At 42.1% G+C, this 15,566-nt stretch overlaps 1 protein-coding gene and 1 long non-coding RNA gene across 16 annotated transcripts in view; both read left to right on the plus strand.

The window, feature by feature from the left end:
- Window positions 1-15,566, plus strand: part of ROBO2 (roundabout guidance receptor 2) — a 1,574,925-nt gene that overhangs the window by 874,095 nt on the left and 685,264 nt on the right. The gene's annotated exons all lie outside the window — the stretch shown is intronic.
- LOC115659711 lies at window positions 131-10,606 on the plus strand. The gene is made up of 3 exons (XR_004002638.1): window positions 131-142; window positions 3,133-3,135; window positions 10,521-10,606. It is a non-coding gene; the product is annotated as an uncharacterized LOC115659711 (long non-coding RNA).

Consider the following 15,566-nt stretch of genomic DNA (forward strand, 5'->3'; position numbering starts at 1 on the left):
ACTGCCCTGGAAACTGCAGGGCAGCAGTGGACATGGGGCTGGCTGGAGGCAGGGCAGGGGCTGACTGGAGGTAGGGTCTGCCTGCAGGCAGGGCAAGGGGTGTGGGGCTGGTTGGAGACAGGGGGTGTGCGGCCGCAGGGGGGTGCAGCAGGGGTTTGCAGGTCTGGAGACAGCAGAGTGTGGAACTGGCTGGCTTCAGGCAGTGGGGTGAGGCAGGGGTTGACTGGAGACAGGGCAGAGGGTGCAGGCTGGGCAGGGTGTGCAGGGCTGGTGTGGGCAGCAGTGTGTGTGGGGCTGGCTGGCTTTGGGCAGGGCTGCAGGGGTGTGTGGCAAGGGTTGGCTGGAGACAGGACAGGGGGTTTGGCAGGGTCTGGCTGTGGGCACGGGGTGCAGAGCTGGCTGCAGGCAGGGGGGGCCGGACTGGTGTGGGCAGGTCAGGGGGTGCAGCAGAGGCAGCTGGAACCCTAGCCCTTTAAGTAGCCCCCAAACCCCCTTCTACCCCGCTTCGGACCTTTTAAATAGCCGCGGGAGCACTGGGGAATGCATGGCGGAGGCGGGGCTCCAGCAGCTATTTAAAGGACTGGGGTGGCAAAGGCAGCTGGAGCCCTGGGCCCTTTAAATAGCCCCCAGAGCCCCTCACTGCCCCAGGGCTCTGGGGGCTATTTAAAGGGCCCAGAGCTCCAGTTGGGGTCGCGGGGCTTGCCGCGCTCCAGCCAGAGCCGCCAGGATTGCTGCACTCCGGCTGGAGCGTGGCAAGCCCCGCGGCCTCACTCTCCCGGCCGGAGAGCAGCAAAGCCCCGCCGCCCCGGCTGGAGCTGGGAGAGCGGGGCCGCACCGCGCTCCCGCCGGTGCTTCACTCAAAGGAGCGGGACCATGGAAGACCCCGGAGCAGACCACAGCTGGGGACCTGGGTAAGTTTAAAAAAAAAAAATTAAAAAGGTGCCTAAGGCATGGGGCCCGATTCCCCGGAATCGGTCGAATCGGCCTAAAGCCGGCCCTGTGTGCAGGTGCCAGGGGAGGCTTGTTCACCTGCACATCTACCAATGTGATATATGCCATCATGTGCCAGCAATGTCCCTCTGCCATGTATATTGGCCAAACCAGACCGTCTCTACGTAAAAGAATAAATAGACATAAATCAGACGTCAAGAATTATAACATTCAAAAACCAGTCTGAGAACACTTCGATCTCCCTCGTCACTTGATTACAGACCTAAAAGTTGCAATATTACAACAAAAACCCTTCCAAATCAGACTCCAACGAGAGACTGCTGAATTGGAATTAATTTTCAAAATGGACACCATTAAATTAGGATTGAATAAAGACTGGGAGTGGATGGGTCATTACACACAGTAAAACTATTTCCCCATGTTTATTCCCTCCACACCTACTGTTCCTCGCTGCAAATGGACCATTTTGATTACCACTACAAAAAGTTTTTTTTCTCCTGTTGGTAATAGCTCACCTTAACTGATCACTCTCATTAGAGTGTGTATGGTAACACTCATTGTTTCATCGTGTGTGTGTGTATCTTCCTACTGTATTTTCCACTGCATGCATCTGCTGAAGTGGGCTGTAGCCCAGAAAAGCTCATGCTCAAATAAATTTGTTAGTCTCTAAGGTGCCACAAGTGGTCCTGTTCTTTTTGCGGATACAGACTAACACAGCTGCTACTCTGAAACGTGTCTTTATTCTTTCTGCTGACCTTACAAGGGTTGGCCCCTCTGTAGTTGCTGACTCTTGCCCCCTCTGCTGGGAGAAAGATGCTATGTGTTTGTGGATATGTGTACAGTGGTTGCCATTTAAAAATCATTTTCCTACAGGAACCACCATGGCTTTTAAGAAACCATAGCTATTTCTCTATAGGTAAAGTAAGACATAACAGTGGTCTCGCCAGTGCCACTTTGTACTAAATGTTGGTTTTCAAAAGGTGACCATTATTTGTGTGTGTATTTCTCCTTGGAACAATTCTTCTTTTTCATATTCATGCTTTGAGTGTTAAAACAAATAGGTAGGAAGTACATTTTACTATTTTAAATTTATATCTATTTTAAGGAGTCCTTTGATTTTTTTTTTAATCTGTTGCTCTTTCATGACCTTTTCTTGGCCACCCTGGAAAGGACCACCTTTCCTAAAATAAAGATGTTTCCTAGTATCCATATTAGCTACATCCCCTTACTCCCTCTGACCAGAAATAACCAGCTGTGCAGCTTTGTCACAAATTCTTATGTGTTTTTGTAGTATGGATGACTATTAATTAGGAAGTAAACTGAAACCATCAAACTCATCTTAGTTCAAAATTCTAATAGGGTTTATGCCAAGATCGCTAACTCCTTAATACTGTCTTTAGTGTGTGGATGTGTGTTTTTCTTGCTATGGTGGCAGAGAAATTCATATACATAATAAATGTTAGCATCTCATTATTTCATTTCTATCGTATAACATTCCATTTATACTATCAGGCAGAAAAAACAATTTTATCTTTTCACTTCTCTCCTTCTATATATTGAACTCCTAATGATATTCAGAGATGTTCCATTCCCAAGGCACATTATAATCCATTATTACCACAATACAATACAATGCATAAAATAACAAGAGAATAATATTAATAACTGATGTGTAATTATCAAATGAATTCCATTATGGAATTTGACAATGGTATCCTAGTAATAGGAATGTTCAACCTCTTCAGTGTAAAAAAAATTCTAATTTTTTATTTTTACCTTTTCAGTCTATGATTTGCAATTAAAGTTCAGTTTTCAACAAGGAGTTCTCAGAAATGCAGCATAGTTTTCCATATGTTTTGAAGAAATATGTGAACATCTATGTAGTAAGGGAGGGGTGTGTGTGTGCATGCACACACACACACACACACACAGACATGTAAGCATATAGACATAATGTTCTCGAGAATTGCCTTCATATTGAATAGCCTTGAGATCAGTGAACCTTACAAATAGAATTATAGCTAGGGGATAGCTTTAGCGTCCGCGCACACAAAAAATCTATAGAATCCTATGTAAATAGCTTGAGGCTAGAGAAATTAGAGGGAAAAATGACTTTGCAAGAGGAAATAGAGAATTCAAACCATGCTGTCGACCCATTAAGTTACCTAGTATGGTACTGAGACAGTAGCCTTGGGACCCTTGTTCAGTCTCCAATTAGGTCATCCAATCAAAACGTATTTAGGAACATATTTAGCCGGCAGAGTTTCAGAATCTGCTGTCCCTCTTTTATCCTTTGATTACATTTCAATTAACTAGACTATGAACTAAGCAAAGATGATCTAACATTGTAGCGGCATCTGCTATGTTTATATTGTAATTATCCCTTCAACTATAAATGTACGTTCATGCAGATGTCGCGTTACTGGGACAAATAGTAATAATTTTTATTTGTAAGCATTGAAATAAATTACTTTCCATGGATCAACTCCCCCTCCCCTACACACTGTCTCTTACACACATTTCCATATTTATATCTTTCTCTCTTTCTAAGTACCCTTTGTACTGAAGAAAGATGCCACACTGGCATCCATGGAGAGTCTGATCCTCCATCTTTGCCACAGGCAGAGCCAATGCAAAGTTCTCCATGTTGTGCCACAAGTAGTCCTCCTTTCTGGCAAGAGGAACCACCTTTTAGAGGTGGCCATGCCTTGTCAGTCTTCATGTCCATTCTGTCCTTGGACCCTTTTCTGAGGCTGTAAAGATGAATGTCAGTTTGTTCAAACTCTGATGGCTTTGTCTGCATGTGAGAGAGAGTGACTAATTATTTTTTTTCCTACGGGGCACATGGATCTGGCCCTGATGGTTACAGGTGAAGAGCAGGCATTGAAGTCAACCCCTCTGAAAATCAGGCAATGATTCCTTTCACACAGGATACTAAATGACTGTCAAAGATCAGACTCTTTGAGTCACCACTGTCTAAGGCTACATTCAGACTACTGACATAAGGATGAAAAGGGACCTTATCTTATACTAAATCCCAGAGACTTCCAGGAATCCTTATGCAGAAGAAAAATGTTTTTAAAATTTTATATAGAATGTTATTTTCATTCCATCTTCTGAAAAAAATCTGAGTTATTCTATTCTCCTGTACCTATATGATCAGATAATCCGCTAGATCAAGGTTTATGGGACGGCAAAGGGCTGTATCAGAGCCAAATGCCTATCACAAAAAGGATGGAGGGGAGGGGTGTTTGGTGTTAATGTACTGTTTAGAGCAGGGATGGTCAACCTGTAGTTCTTCAGAAGGTAATATGTGACTTCTTATATAGACACCGACTCCAGGGCTGGAGATACAGGTGCCAACTTTCGAATGTGCCAGAGAATGCCCACTGCTCAACCTTTGGCTCTGCCACAGGCCCTACTCCCACTCCACCCTCTCCCCTGAGCCTGCTATACCTTCGCACCTCCTTTTCCACCCAGAGCCTCCTGCACACCACAAAACAGCTGATCGGGGAGGCACTGGGAGTGGGAGGGGGAGCTGATGAGAGGGCTGACATATTACTGTGGCCCTTTGGCAATGTACTTTGGTAAATTCTGGCTCCTTTTCAGGCTCAGGATGGCCACCCCTGTTTTAGATCCCTCGTTTAAAAATAAGTGAAAATTAATCATCTTGTTTCCAAGTAAACAACATTCTAAAATCAGAGTGAAATCTGGCCAAATTTGCAACCCCAGCTCAAGAGAAGCACAGAACTAGGGAAGCAGTCTGTTGCCATCCTTGTTTAAGTGCACTGTGATTGATGGTTGAAGAAACTAATGCAAAAGCCTGGCTTGCACTTCCCATGATTTGAGTGAGGGCTACTTTGTCACTCACTTTCACAAGCCCCAAGTTCATTCACAAAGAAAAACATCAGCAAACCTGATCACTGATGGATCTCTATAGAGCATCCTTCAATGAGTTGTGCTTTAAACTGCCATCCAAAATTTTCATTGGGCAAGTAGTATTCCTCTAGTCACTGTAGCAGCACTTAATGAATATTGGCCAACCAGATATCTAGAAATCTCAAAGTTCCTCAGAAAATGTACACTAACTATAAAAATCAGGATTTGTAGATAGAGAATTAATAAAGCTGGTCAAAAGTGTTCTGAATTTGTTCACCTAAAATCAACTTTTTTATGAAAAATTTGAACTCTAATACTTAGCTTCAAACTATATCTAAAGTTCCAAGTATAGTATGCTGTTTTCTGGCTATCTATGGTTTATAAACTAAAGAATATCATCCAAAATTACAACAAAAAAATGTTAAAATACACAAGAGTTTTGGGAGAGAGATAAAAACTCATTCTTCAGAGTGCAAGTCAACATCTAATTAATGGAGATTAGGAAAAAGCATTCTCAGAGCTGCTTATCCCCATTGCAGTATCCCTTGAACCTTCTTCTGAAACATTTGATTCTGGCCCTTCTCTGAGACAGTATACTGAACTTGATGGAACTTGGACCAGATCCAGTATGGCAATTCATAATGTCAAAATTGGAGACAGAAAGAGTTGGTAATTGGAAAACTACACTATCAATTAAAACTGTCCAGATCAGAATCCAACTCCTATCACTCTCCTAATAGATTTGCTAGACCAAACTTTAGAATCTCGGAGCACAAACAAGCCTTCAATCAAAGCAACATTTCTAACCTAAGTGAAAACTTTCTACTGCTAAAACTTTGATTCTTAAAGCAGTAATCTTTCTCCACTGCTTTAAGAATCCATAGTTGAAATAAGGAAATATGATGATATACAACAGAGCCCCGTCAGCTAAGATTACGTTCTTTGTACTATGGGAGAAGTGGGAGCCACATTTGTTGAGTCCAAAGGGCACACAGAGGCAGCCTCTGAGTAATTCAAAGATAAACAGGAAAGAAACCTGATAGAAAAGTCTCTGGCACTGGTCCATGTCAAGGCTAATTACTGCCATTTCTTTCATGCAAAGTTCTGAATTAATAAGGTGGGAGGAAAGGGCAAAAGAAGGTGGACAGTTCTGTCCACATTTTTCCCTTTTCACCTTTTGAATATATAGTCCCCCTTTTAGAAGAATTTGTAAGAGCTGTTTCACAAAACTGGCAGCTTGAAACACACTGCAGAAGATTGCAATATCATTTTATGTGGTTAGCTTGGATTTCAGTTGTTGCTGTCCTGTATAATTTACAATGAGACAATGGCAGACTTGATGTACAGTGAGTCAAATCTTATCTAATGCTATGAACTTACTTAAAATTTTTCTTCTTTATCAGTATTCTTAGAGATTCAGCATTATATGATAGTGTGTATAATAACTTCAGTGAAATATCAGCTCCAGTGTTTTAATTTGTTAAATGTACCTCAAATATTTGTCAATTATTGAGTTAAAGGAATATGGTTCCTTGGAAAGCTTGGTATGACCTGAAATTTGTATTCAAGTTATTTAGTCCTTACTAATGCAACTAGTCGCTTTAAAACCAGTGGGACTGCTCATGTGCATGAGGGCTGCAGGATTTGAACTGTAATGAAAAAAGTACAAGGAAAAAGAGAATCCATATTTCATCTTGAAGTGAAATCCTGGTTCCGCTGAAGTCAATGTCAAAACTCTCCCCTTGACTTCCAGATGGTCAGGATTTAACCTGAGGGATAGAAATATTTTCATCCTCCCCACCCCGAAATTGTACGCTTATCTGTTCGCATCAATGTATTCATCACTATGGAATAGGGGGCTGCAAGTAAGACAATAAGTGCATTAGGGGAAAATAGAGAGCATCCAATTCAATAATACATTTAGCAAAGGTTCACTTTTATTAGCAGAAGAGATTTCACTTGATACATCAGTAAAATGTCCCATCAAAGTGAAGGAACACTTGGCCTACTTCACTGTGTGTGTGTGTGTGTATGTGTGAAGAAAGCTGGCTAGATCATTGGGCTGAACAGGTAGTGATCAACAGCTCAATGTCTAGTTGACAGCCAATATCAACCAGAGTACCCCAGGTGTCAGTCCTGGGGCCAGTTTTGTTCAACGTCTTTATTAACGATCTGGATGATGGGATGGATTGTACCCTCAGCAAGTTCATGGATAACACTAGGCTGGGGGGACAGGTAGATACGCTGGAGGATAGGAATAGGGTCCAGAGTGACCTAAACAAATTGGTGGATTGGGCTAAAAGAAATCTGATGAAGTTCAACAAGGATAAATGCATAGTCTTGCACTTCGGGCAGAAGAATCCCAGGCACTGGCTAAGCAGCAGTTCTGCAGAAAAGGACCTGGGGATTACAGTGGATGAAAAACTGGATATGAGTCAACAGTGTGCCTTTGTTGTCAAGAAGGCTAACAGCATATTGGGCTGCATTAGTTGGAGCATTGCCAGCAGATTGAGGGAAGTGATTATTCCTCTCTATTAGGCATGGGTGAGGCCACATCTGGAGTATTGTCCACTTTTGGATCCCTCACTAAAGAAAGGATGTGGACAAACTGGCGAGAGTCCAGCAGAGGGCAACAAAAATGATCATGAGGCTAGGGCACATGAGGGAACTGGGGTTATTTAGTCTGCAGAAGAGAAGAGTGAGGGGAGATTTGATAGCAGCCTTCAACTACCTGAAGGGGGGTTCCAAAGAGGATGGAGCTAGGCTGTTCTCAGTGGTGGCAGATGACAGAACAAGGAGCAATGGTCTCAAGTTGCAGTGTGGGAGGTCTAATTTGGATATTAGGAAAAACTGTTCCACTAGGAGGGTGGTAAAGCACTGGATAGATTACATAGGAAGGTGGTGGAATCTCCATCCTTAAGTTTTTTAGGCCCAGCTCGACAAAGCCCTGGCTGGGATGATTTAGTTGGGGTTGGGGTTAGTTGGGGTTGGTCTAGCTTTGAGCAGGGGGTTGGACTAGGTGACCTCCTGAGGCAGGGATGGGCAAACTTTTTGGCCTGAGGGCCACATTGGGGTTCCAAAACTGTATGGACGGCCAGGTAGGGAAGGCTGTGCCTCCCCAAAAAGCCTGGCCTCTGTTCCCTATCCGCCCCTTCCCACTTCCTGCCCCCGACTGCCTCCCTTAGAACCCCTGACCCATCGAACTCCCCCTTCTCCTTGTCCTCTGACTGCCTCCTCCCAGGACCCCCATCTCCAACCACCCCCCGGGAACCCACTCCCTATCTAGCCTCCCCTGCTCCCTGTCCCCTGACTGTCCCAACCCCTATCCACACCCCTACCCCCGACAGACCCTCCAGGGCTCCCGCGCCTATCCAACCCTCCCTGTTCTCCATCCCCTGACTGTCCCCCTGAACCTGCCAACTGCCCCCTGCTCCCTGTCCAGCCCCTGGGGCCCCGTGCTCCTTATCCAACCCCCTGCTCCTCACCCACTTACCATGCTGCTCTGAGCACTAGGACTGGCAGCCGTGCCAGCTGGCCAGAGCCAGCTATGTCATCTGAAGCACTGGGGAAGGCCGATGGCTTTTGCAGCTGTGCTGCCCATCAGGAGTTCGCAGACCCAGACCGCTGGCAGCACGGTGAGCTGAGGCTGTGGGAGAGAGGGGACAGCAGGGGAGGGACTGGGGGCTAGCCTCTGTGGCCGGGAGCTCAAGGGCCGTGTAGGACGGTCCAGCGGGCCATATTTTGCCCACCTCTGTCCCGAGGTCTTTGGCAACCCTAATCTTCTATGATTCTATGTGTATACACATTCATATCTGTAGCCACAGTTTTGCAGCTTGGAATTAGTTTGCCTATGATGCCTAAGCACGTTCCCTGTGTAGATTTTTCTCATATGACTTTTAGCTCCTTCCTATGTGACATTACTATAGTTTTCATTAAGTATATACACTGGGGGAAAAAGTGAAGGGATCATCAGTACCACTTTGTTTCATTGTTTTTGTTTAAAGTGAAGTATTTGAAAACCAGAAACCTCAAAGTTGGAACAACTTTGAATAACATGCATGATACCACTTACTGCCTTTTGTAGTTACACACACTGTATATTAATAGCTTGAACCTGCTCTTAGCTGATTTTATATATGCAGCCATGCACACCACTATGTATTTAAGGCCAAGACCAACCAGTAAAAAGTTTTCAAAGTATCTGTTGCTTAGAAGTGTTGTTCAGAGTGACATCATTCACGTAATTTCAGCACATTTTATGGAGTTAATATGACTTTCATGTTTTAGAATTTATCCAGGGCTCCTGACATTTTTATGTTGGGGGCTGAAAATCACCAGAAATTAGAACTTTCAGCTTCAGTGCCATTTACTCTTCTGTTCAGAAGAGGCAATGTGGTTATTTGACAAGTTTATACTTTCTAGTCAATGCACAAACTGTGTTTTCAAGGCCAGAAATATTTGACACTTCCAAGCACTCTAAGAGGAGTTTTAACAGCAGAAATGCTGTACACAGTAAGAACGAAAGACAAATCTATAGTTTTGCCAAAGGCCATTAAAAATTGTGATTTTTGGCAAACCTATCCATTACTGTGTTAAACTAGAACAGAGATTTGTTCAGAGTGGAAACAGTATCCCCTTTGTTGGGCCAGAAAAAAGAGTTCCAAGCTACACTTATAAATTCTTACTGAACCCTTTCAAGTAGTTTGCCAAAACATTAGGCAATTTTAAGAGAGCTCAAGGCTTCAGATTAATTCTTAATAAATTGATTGATATGTTCTCAAGCAAGCAAGCAATCCATGTGCTCAAATGCCGATTAGGACCTGTGTGTCTGACAGCATTTTCTATAAATGATGGTTTAATTGTTTAAAAAAACAGTATGGCACCTACAAAGAAGTCTGCAAGTGCTTGCAGTTGGTTCACATTATAACATATGGTGTTACTGTTATGAAATATTCTTCCTATAAATAATCTTGTAGGAGCCATAGAAATAGCCCTTCAGATGCAAAGAGTAATTACTTTTCCATGTTTCTGTTTTACACTGTAGCAATGGGTGAGCAATTTAAAGAAACTATTGAAAACTGACCAGACTTTTAGGTTGTAGAAAATGAAGTCCCCTTTGCAATACTTTTTCGAAGTTTCTTTAAAAAAATCTGAGGTAAAGTGGTGATTTGTACCATGTAGCAAACACTTCAAAATTTTGATTAAAAAGAGATTGAGAAAGTCTCATTTAGTCTTATTTACACCCTTTGTTCTTTTCTGCTCACTTATTACTAAAAAATGCATTTCCTTGTGCAGCAATATTAGTATGGGCCAGTTATGATCACTGATATTATAGTTTTCTCCTTGCCTACAAGTTGAGATAAGTGAATCGGATATACACTAGCCAGACATAGACCCAGTGTTCCTTCCCCCCGCAACCAGTTTCACACTAAATCTCTTGTGAGAGGAGGATATAGATCATATCCTTCTCCCAGTAGCTGTGAGGAGGACTGGACAGCTTTGTGCTCATGGGTAACTTTATAATTAAGGCTACGATTTAGTCACGGAGGTCACAGAAGTCAGAGTCCATGACCTCCAGCGATCTCCATGAATTCAGCCTGTGGTGGTCAAGAGCTGCAGGGAGCTGTGGGGTACCCTCCAACCTCTGGTGACCCCCCCACAGCTCCTGGCCCCCGCGGGTGATGAGCCAGCCCAGGAGCTGCAGGCAGCAGGGGTACCCTGCAGACTGCAGCTGCTGCAGGTGGCTCCTAGCCCCTGTGCAGCTGCCCCTCTTCAGGTGATGTGGAGACCCATAGATCCCCATTTTATCATGGATATTTTTAGCAAAAGTCACAGACAGGTCACAGCCTCCATGAATTTTTCTTTTTTCCCATGACCTGTCTGTCACTTTTGCTAAAAATATCCATAACAAAATCTTAGTCTTATTTATAATATCTGTCCTGCTGATCTCTCCACTACACCTTTGTTTTGAAACAAACCCCGCCACATCAATTCTCCTATCGTGGCAGGAAAGGCTTCCACAGGTGGTTTTTAGCTTGAGGTACAGAGCACTTGCTCTTAAATATTGGGAATAGCGGATGGCCTCAGCGACTCCCTGGAGACTCCCTCAAATACTCTGACAAGTGCACAAATACTCACCCTCTGAATTTGTAATGGCTGCTGCTCTTTGTAGCAGCAGCCTTTTCTTCTCAGGCAGCCTTTTTTGCCCTACAGGGTTTTTCTTACAGATTATATGTAATTCCTGGAGGGTCTGAGTGTGCTTGTCTATCTCAACAGATATTGACTCCAAATAAAATAATCTTCATTTCAACTAATCTGATCTGGATGCTAATTTGGAGTTGTTACTGAAGAGGAGAGAGGAAAGAGGAAAGTATTCTGACCTCTTAAAATACATGGAAAGGAATAGGTAACTACTTGGATATGAAGCAAAGGCTGGTGAGAGCCACTGTGACTATAGTGTCATACTACACAAATGACACCAGGCACTGGTAAAATTCTACAAATGAAATCCTAATGGCACAGAAGTTTCCAAAAAAAGTGTCATGAAATGATGTACAGAGTGAACAGCTATAATTTCTTTAAAACTTTTTTCATACTTTTGTAATAGTGATTTGGATTGGAAAATTACTAAAAAGTTAAGGAAGGTGAAAAATGAAATCTTGCTGGATATAGCTACACTCCCCTTAGTAGTCAATGTACTTTTCCAAACGAATCTCCACATGGACAGTCATGTGGATATGTAGCAGCAAACCTTTGGAATCTCAGAACTTTTCAGTTACTCTCTGGCATTGTCAGTAAAATGTCCCCTTGTGCTAAGAAAATGAATTGGCTATTGGGAGGGCATGTGCAAAGGCATGGAACGGAGGCAGGGGTTACAGTGTTGAAGGGAGAAGAGAGCGGAATATGTAGTGGGATGACAGATGCCAGGGGAATTTAGTGTACATAAAATAACTGTTACTTTTGAATTCTGATGTCAGAATTGCAAATAAGCTTCTGTGAAGAAGTGGTAAATACAGTTTTGCCTGTTCCCTCTTTCTAACACACTGTGGATGTTATTTCCTGTGAATTAATATTAGGACTATTGTATTTTCAAATTTCCTGCTGTTGTCCCTTTTGGCCAGTGCTGGAAACTTAAGCTAGCACATAGGGTAGTTTGTTAGGGAAAAGTCTGTGAATGAAGTATATGGACAGTATCACAGAGGTGCTGCACACAACTGTCTTTTTCCCCCTTTCCCTCTAAGTCTACCACAGTCCAGGATGGTGCAACATTTAAGCTTGTTATGCATATGATACATGTGTGCTGTGAAACAGGTTGGCTAGTCTTGAACCAGGTCAAAATCATTGGGTTTACGGCAACATATGTTTCCTTTTCAGTCTAGTAAAACATATTAATATGCTGGCTTTCTTATGCCCATGAGCCAAATAGCTTCTAAGTGAGCTAAAATACTGAGGGTTTGTGTTTGCTTTTCCATTTGCTTTATAGGGCCCTAAAACAAGGATAAGATAATACAAGGGCCTTTTTATTGTCTTGTTGTAATGTAGGATACTTGATTTCAACCATTAGGTTATCTTTATGGCAAATTAGCAGTCCCATGACAGATCTAAGCCTCCTGATGTTAACATCAAGGATGACTTTGCAAACCAAATTACATCTCAACATGGCCATTGAAATCAAACCATAGCCCTCCATTCTATTGAAGAGGGTTTATGAGTGCTTAGTCTGTGCACAAGCCAGGCAGCCATGATCATAATCTTTAAATTGGGGTGGAGTAAAGTATCACATCTGGACATGGCTTAAATTCTGACCTTATTTACGTTTGGATAAGAATGTAAATGTAGCTGTGACATTAAATAGTTCAGTAAATTAAAAACACTACTATGAATGCCACTGTGAAGTGTACTTGCTAATGCACATGACTTAAAGTAAAGAAGCTAATCATCGTTAATTATCAGAATAATTTAGTGCTAAAGGCAATAGTTGATTTCACCATCTTCCACTCCAAACTAATGCCATTGTGTATCACTTTCCTAATTAAAATGAGTGTGAAAAATGGAAATCATGCTAAGTACATTTTGACTTTTACATCTTAAGGAATAAACAATGTTCAGACAACAGCTCAACTAGATTTTATTATCCAAGTAGAAATAGAGAAGTCTAGATTCTAATGTAATCTCAGACATTCATTACATATCTGAAAATATCCGCTACTGAGCATGTGCACACACTCACCTGCCTTTCAAACAATAAATCTCATTCAACTCTACTTTCTTCTCCTTTCTCTTTTTTTAATTACAATTCATTCATGACAGCTTTGGCCTCTATTTTAGAAATCAGCACAACATCACAGTCTATAACAACACAATGAGCAGACATTCCACTATTCACTGTGGACCATTCAATACTCCACACCCTTCCTAGGATACACAGTCTCTGCTTCTAGGTTTGGGACTGCAACATGAGGGGGGCAATGCTGGAGCTGAATGTAGGAAAGGGCGGAGGGGAGGAGTTACACAGTGAATATGGTTAGACTATACATATCATGCTTAGAAACAGAATTAAAAAAATTACTTGTAAGATGATATAAAATGGGGACACTTCTGTGAAAGCAAAATGGAGAGACAAATCTGAGCTGAATTTTTCAGTGATGACTTCACAAGTACTTCAGGCATCTGCTCAGGAACAGTAGGCAGCCTGTGATATCTAAATCTTTCTTCGGTTTCCTACAAAACATGTTTTCAAAGGAGACAACGCTTTGCCCTTCATTCCACACATTTTTGGCCGAGATCCTTAGTTGATGTAAATTGGAGAAGTTTCCCATTTTATATCAGCTTGAGGGTTAGTCTACACCTGGTCTTCTATTGTTGAATAGAATGCCCTGAGCATCTGGCCCATTCCACTTAGTAAATTCTGTAAGAAGAAGATGACCTCTTCTTCCTTGTCAAATAACTCATTTGTGATTAGAAGACAAACTTCTTGGGTGTTTCTTCCACTGTAGGGGTAGTCCTGCATCTATAACATGTTGAAGGGACTTTTCCTAACTCAGATCCCTGCCCTGCAATTACCCATGCATGTATTCAATATTTGCATGTGAGTAGTCCCACCAAATTACTGGATCTGAGATTATTTGTGATGATTATTACAGGATAAATGATCTGAAAGCAGTATTTATAGTTAACTCAATGTATTTTGTCAAGACAAGTCTGGTGGAAAAGTCAGAATCCAAAGTCACTGCATTAATGTGAGGAAAATATGTGCTGCTGAAGAAAGATTCCCACATTACACATTGAAATATATACAATATTTATATAATTAAATCTACAAGCATTAGGTTAGTATCCCTACCAACTGCTACGAAATACCCAGAAGGTATTTGCAATGGCAAATCATGTCATGGCTGAGAAAATACATGCTATTTATAATTTGGTAACTTGTATTCAGATCAGTTTCAAAAGGATTTTGTAGTAATGACCAATAAAACAATGAAAAACCTGTGATTTTTTCAATAATATAAATAAAAAAATATTAATGGCTTTCTCTAAGTGTTCATCTACTGTAATCATAAGATTATTAATTGAAATTAAGAAAGATGCTATTGGCTTGTGTAAAATAATATAAAATGTTGTGTGTGTATTTTAGGAGAACTGCTCATCTCCCATACATTTTTTCCCCTTTTCTAATGTAATCACTTTCTTTTATTAAATTCAGTGTGTGTGAAGGATAACAAGCTACCAGCCTTGAGGAAGGACGTCCTTTGTTTTTTTCACTGAGTTCTAGGTTGTGCTCTTTTCTAGCTGTGAATAAGAGGTAACATGCAATCACATCAGTCCAAGTGGTGCTGTTCCCAAGATGTACTCCTGTTGTGTTGGCAGAAGTTACCTACTTTACCCCTCTCTTGCACACTTCTCCCACACTCTTGAGCCTAGCCAGCTCTGCTAACTGGTGACTTCTGGACACTCCTGCATCTCCCTAACTTGCTCGAGAGGGGAAGAGTGCTGCTCCTCTGATTTGCATAGGCAGTGTCAGGGAATGAGACATGCCTTACCCCTAAAGGTCCATTTTAGCTTAGTAACAATCTAGCCCTGAATAAGTACAGTACAGGCAGCAGTAGTGCAAATTTTGCCATGGTACCTTAACTTTGAGGTGACCAGCTCTAAAGGTTAAAGGGTGGACTGGTTCATTTTTAATTCTCATTTTGTCCCACAAGGGTGACACATTGGTGGTGCATTTGTTATGGGACATCTGTATAGTAGGAACAAGACTGAGGCAAACAAGCAGTGTCATATTGACTATCAGATAGTGATCAGATGGTAGCAGCTTTTCATCTCTACCATCCTGGTCCAGGTTATAACTAGCAGCCACAAAGAAGAATGCTCCCTGTAACATCCATTGAGCCATTCAGTCTTATTCATATTTCTCAGACTTTCTGTGCAAAGATGTACATTGTCACTCGACATCCCTAGCTCTTTAGAATTCCTCCATTCCTGGATGAAGTGACTCTTATTGATATCATTTGTGGAATATTCCTGTTGCACTAGCATTTAGACCCAAACTGGATCCAGGGCCCAATTGTGGTTAAGGTACTGAGCACACACAGGTCTGTGTTCTGTAGGGGGAATTCGCCCTGAAGGACAGAATTAATTTGAAGAATCCAGTGCTGCTGTGTGCCAGGTTTTATCTACCAATGACCAACAGGTATTTGAAAATTAACCCTTAATTGTATGTCTGAACATGATCG

This window comes from Gopherus evgoodei, chromosome 1 (assembly GCF_007399415.2).
Source record: "Gopherus evgoodei ecotype Sinaloan lineage chromosome 1, rGopEvg1_v1.p, whole genome shotgun sequence".
NCBI classification, from domain to species: domain Eukaryota; kingdom Metazoa; phylum Chordata; order Testudines; family Testudinidae; genus Gopherus; species Gopherus evgoodei.